Source organism: Bombina bombina, chromosome 2 (genome assembly GCF_027579735.1).
Source record: "Bombina bombina isolate aBomBom1 chromosome 2, aBomBom1.pri, whole genome shotgun sequence".
Classification (NCBI taxonomy): domain Eukaryota; kingdom Metazoa; phylum Chordata; class Amphibia; order Anura; family Bombinatoridae; genus Bombina; species Bombina bombina.
In genome coordinates, this window is record NC_069500.1 from 127,426,405 (window position 1) to 127,432,404 (window position 6,000).

The following is a 6,000-nucleotide window of genomic DNA, read 5'->3' on the forward strand; positions in this document are numbered from 1 at the left end:
GGTACAGGTTAATTAATCCGCCCTCCGGTCAGCTGACAATGATAGCCGTTACTCCTGAACGGTACTTGCAAACAAAGCAGGGGGAGAGTATTGAGAAATGAGCTGATCTGAGCGGCAATCTCCGGTCTGATGCTTGAGGCTCTGTAAGCTGAATTAGCTGCAGCAGAGGGAGACGTGGCAGTTTGCAGCTGCTGCTGCTGCAGATTCAGTGTTGATTCAGCACAAGTAACAGTGCAGGTGAAAAAGGTTTAGTGGAAATTAGGAAACTGTAGCAAAAAATTCACACTGACTTCCTTTTCTGAAAACTGGCAAACAAATTCAGAAGTAGGTGAAAAAAGTTAATGTCCACTTCCACTGAGAATAGATAAAAACTTTAAATTGTAATCCAAAATGAGGCTTGCAATAGGAACACAAGCTGGGCTCAGGTAAAGGTAGATTACACTACAAAATACTAAGCAAGGAGCCACAGGAAATGGTGGAACTTATAAACTAGGCAACCAATGAAAAAGTTCTATGCAAATCCCTGCTTAAAGGCACAGTAACCCTGACATGACCCCTCCCTTAAGGCAACTGTGCCACAGTTGTCGGTCTAGGTCGGTCCGGGTGCCTTCTGTGGAATAGAGTAACCAATCTAGGGGCATTCAGATTCAAAGCCAGTTCCCAAGAGTCTTCTTCAGAGGAATAACCCTTCCAGTGTACCAAATATTATAATTCTCCCTTTTTATGTCTGGAATCCAGTAGGGAATGAACTTCAAACACATCCTGATCCAAGGTGAGAGGCTGTGGTGGTAATAGGGTTAGGGAACTTCTAGATGGTGTATATGGCTTGAGAAGTGAGACATGGAATGTAGGATGGATCTTCATATTGTCAGGCAATTTGAGTGTAACAGCATTGTCATTAATGACACGGACTATAGGATAAGGTCCAATGTATAAGCCGGCTAATTTTTTGCAAGGGATTTGTAATTTCAGGTTTTTGGTAGATAGCCATACAAGATCACCCACGGTGTAATGAGGAGGAGGCCTTCTTCGAAGGTCATAGTAATGTTTTTGAACCTGTTGAGCTTTCTCAATGTTCTCATGTATAATCTGGAAATTCTGCTGTAGAGAGTCATGGTGATCTTCTATCGAGGGTGAATTCAAACCATCTGGAGAGGCAATTACGAAATCTGGATGGAAAGCATAGTTTGCGAAGAAGGGAGAATATTTCGTAGACGTATTCACAGCATTATTGTAGGCGAATTCGGCCATTGATAGGTATTTCACCCAATCAGTCTGGTTGTAAGAGCAATAGCAACGTAGAAATTGTTCAAGCCATTGGTTCAATCTCTCTGATTGACCGTTTGTTTGCGGGTGGAAAGAGGTGGTGAAACGGTGTTGCATATGAGTGAGTTCACATAGTTTGGTCCAGAAACTTGAGGTGAACTGAGTGCCTCTATCAGTGGTTATGATGGTAGGGAAACCATGGAGTCTAACTATGTTATCCAGAAAGAGCAGAGCTGTCTCAGATGAAGTGGGGAGTTTGTGAAAAGGTATGAAGTGTCCCATCTTGGTAAGTAAGTCGACTACAACTAAGATAGTGGTGTGATTGTGGGAATTGGGTAGTTCAACAATATAATCCATGGAGATGTGTTGCCATGGTCTAGTTGGAGCTGGTATAGGAATCAGTAGACCATAAGGAGGTCTTCTTTCTGGCTTGGACACAGAGCAAATCTGACAGGAACGAATGTAACTCTGCACAGAGTCCTTTTGCTTGGGCCACCAGAAGGACCTTGAAATTATTTCTAAGGTACGTCGTATGCCAGGATGTCCAGATAGCGGGGTATCATGATGGATCTGAATAATTGAAGTTCTCATAGGTTCAGGAACATAGATTTTTTGGTCATGATAGAATAAAGAATTCTTTTTTATCAAATTGTATGAAGATGGGGGGTTTTCCATTGTGGTATGTCTTTTCAATTCTCATATCATATCAGTGGTAAGTCCAATGAAACGCTCATGAGGTATAATGGTAGTCTGTGTATCTAGTGGAGTAAGTCTTTCGGGTAGACGGGACAGGGCGTCTGCCTTGCCATTCCTTGAAGCTGGTCGGTAAACTATGTTGAAATTAAAACGGGAGAAGAACAGACTCCATCGTACCTGTCTTGCAGATAAGGTTTTACTGGTTTGTAGGTATACTAGGTTCCTGTGGTCTGTTAAAATTAAGATTGGATATTTAGTGCCTTCAAGGAGATGCCTCCAGTTTTCTAAGGCACGTTTTATCGCAAGGAGTTCCTTGTCTCCGATGGAATAGTTCCTTTCAGAGGAAGTCATCATTGAAGAGTAATATGAAACGGGATGAATAGGATCCTTAAGGGACTTTTGTTGGGATAAAACTGCACCCAGAGCAAAATCCGAAGAATCAACCTCTAAGATATACTGCAAGGATGGATCCGGAAAGTTCAAGATAGGTGCAGAGGTGAACTTCGTTTTTAGTAAGTTGAACGCAAGATCTGCTTTTTCGTTCCAAATATAAGGTAGATTAATGCTGGTCAAAGTTGTCAATGGTTTGGCTACTTTAGAGAAATCTTTAATAAATTTTCTGTAGTAGTTCGCAAACCCTAAGAATTTTTGTAGGTCTTTCCTGGATTTAGGTACTGTCCAGTTTTTTACTGCTTCAACCTTTTGTGTTTGCATAGTAACCCCAGTGGGAGAGATGTCGTACCCAAGGAAAGAGACTTGATCTGTATGGAATAGACACTTTTCCAGTTTGGCATAAAGTTTATGTTCTCTAAGCCGTGATAATACCTTCCGGACATGTTTGATGTGTTCATTCAGATCTTTAGAATAAATTAGGATATCGTCTAGGTAGATGACTAAACAGATGTCGAGTAAATCCCTGAACACATCATTGATAAAGTGCTGAAAAGTAGCTGGTGCATTGCACCGTCCGAAAGGCATTACAAGATACTCATATAGGCCGTACCTGGTTCTAAAATCAGTTAACCATTCCAGGCCCTCCTTTATCCTCACCAAGTTATACGCTCCCCTGAGGTCAAGTTTAGTATAGATCTTTGCTTCAGATAAACGTTCAATCAACTCCGGGATCAGAGGGAGAGGATAGCGGTTCTTGATTGTACGTTTATTCAGCTCCCGGTAGTCGATTATAGGTCTAAGTGTAGAGTCCTTGTTTCGGACAAAGAACATCCCAGCGCCAGCAGGAGAGGTCGAAGTCCTGATGAAACCTTTTTTGAGGTTCTCTTCCAGATATTCTTATAGATGAACTAATTTGGGTTGGCTCATAGGGTAGAGATGTCCGTATGGGATGGTAGAACCTGGTAGTAATTCGATCGGACAATCATACAGACGATGAGGTGGAAGATTTTCAGCCTCGGTTTTACTAAAAACATCAGCAAAGTCAGAGTAGTGTGATGGAATCTCAGGCACGTAAATTTCAGACTGTTGATCAGTCTGAAGTATGCTATGGTTAGGCAAACAAGTCTGTGAGCAGTAATCGGAAATGAACTGAATAGAGAAAGGGGACCATACAATCTGCGGGTTGTGTTGTTGTAACCACTTAATACCGAGAACCACAGGGAAAAGAGGAGATCTTAAAACCTCGAAAGAGATTAATTCAGTGTGACCATTAATGTTAACAGTGATAGGAACAGTTTGGTGTGTTATAGGACCTGTTTTGGGTGCGGAACCATCTATCATACGAATGGAGACAGGGTTATGCTTTAGAATAGTAGGTATTTTATTTGCTTTTACAACATGTTGGTCTATAAAACAACCATAAGCTCCAGAGTCGATTATAGCGTCAGTCGTCACTTGATCTTGCTCCCACTGTAAGGAGAGGGACAACATAGCGTATGTATTCAAACGGCAAGATTGTACAGAGGAATTAATTTGTAAAAACTTACTTTTTTTAGTTTTCTGAAGTATGGGACAATCTTGTACTGAGTGGGATGGACTAGCACAATACATACAGAGATTTTTTATTTTCCTGCGATAGCGTTCTTCTGAAGTCAGAGGCGCTCTGACTGCACCTATTTCCATAGGAGTAGGAGTGGTTCTTGGTTGAGTATTTGAAGGTATGGCTGGAATGTTATAACCCTTTGGACGCACATCTGTAGAAAATTTCTCAGCTTTCCTTTCGCATAGTCTTCGGTCTAATTGTTGAGCAATTTTCATGATGGCCTCCAGTGATTTTGGGAGCTCTATTCTGGCTAGCTCATCTTTTAATGCCTCCGAAAGACCTAAGTGAAACTGGTTACGTAAGGCAATTTGACTCCATTGAGAGTCTACAGCATACAGTTTGAAATCGGTTATGTAGTCCTCAACAGGTCTTTTGCCTTGTTTCAGGCTTCTCATAGATGTTTCAGCAGACATCTGGACATCGGTGTCATGAAAGAGTTCATCCATTGCATTGAAGAGATCTGTTAGAGTGGCTAATGTCGGATCATTATGCTCGCACAGATTATCTGCTCATGTGCGTGGCTCACCTCTCAGAAAAGAAATGGTACTGAGTACCTTGATTCTCTCAGTAGGGTAGCTAAGAGGTCTTAAATTAAATAGAAGGTGGCAGGAATTTTTAAACTGTCTATAGTTTTTCCTGTTGCCGGAGAAAGGTTCTGGTAATGATACCGATGGTTCAGAGGTTTGTAGTACCTGTGAGGGTTGTGGAGATATGGACTCCCTAATAATACCCCTTAGAGATTGATTTTCAACCTGTAGGTCGTGCACAGCCTGGGCTAACTGATCCACCTTTTGGGATAAATTGTATACTATTTGTGGAAGCTCTGCTGGTTCCATGACTGGCTTAGTATTATGTGAGGTTATCTCAAACTTAATTGACTTTAGATTCTGGAACTCAATTGCAGAGTAAAAATGTTTAAATGTAACACTGTTCCAAATATGAGTTCACTATTGAGGAGTGAAATCCCAGCAAGAATAGTGCAAATCAATATGATGGACAAATATCCCAATGTGGATTGATTCAAATGTTCCTTAATTAAGAACACTGAAAACACATAAGGTATGTAAAAAATAATAGCATAAACAGTTTATCGAATACTTCAATGAATATGTTGCAGACTAAAAACAGATACAAAGATACAGAGTGCTGAGAATGTCAATTCAGGAAATTGGTAATCCTTATAACTCCAATAGGATTTTATAACACAAAGTCTTACAGCACCTCTTAGTATGGTAACATTTAACTGAGGAGCATCACTTTAAGAGGATTAGACTTGCTTGCAGTTATTCAACTAAGTATGGAAATGATACTTTGTAAGAAAAGCAACAAAAGATACTTGCGGTACAGGTTGATTAATCCGCCCTCCGGTCAGCTGACAATGATAGCCGTTACTCCTGAAAGGTACTTGCAAACAAAGCAGGGGGAGAGTATTGAGAAATGAGCTGATCTGAGCGGCAATCTCCGGTCTGATGCTTGAGGCTCTGTAAGCTGAATTAGCTGCAGCAGAGGGAGAAGTGGCAGTTTGCAGCTGCTGCTGCAGATTCAGTGTTGATTCAGCACAAGTAACAGTGCAGGTGAAAAAGGTTTAGTGGAAATTAGGAAACTGTAGCAAAAAATTCACACTGACTTCCTTTTCTGAAAACTGGCAAACAAATTCAGAAGTAGGTGAAAAAGGTTAAAGTCCACTTCCACTGAGAATAGATAAAAACTTTAAATTGTAATCCAAAATGAGGCTTGCAATAGGAACACAAGCTGGGCTCAGGTAAAGGTAGATTACACTACAAAATACTAAGCAAGGAGCCACAGGAAATGGTGGAACTTATAACCTAGGCAACCAATGCCTATATTGTAGCTATTTTAGGATTAATATTTATTTTATAGGCAACTTTGTAATTATTTTAACCAGGTACAATAGCTATTAAATAGTTAATAACTATTTAATAGTTACCTAGTTAAAATAATTACAAAATTACCTGTAAAGTAAATCCTAACCTAAGTTACAATTAAACCTAACACTACACTATCATTAAATAAATTAAATT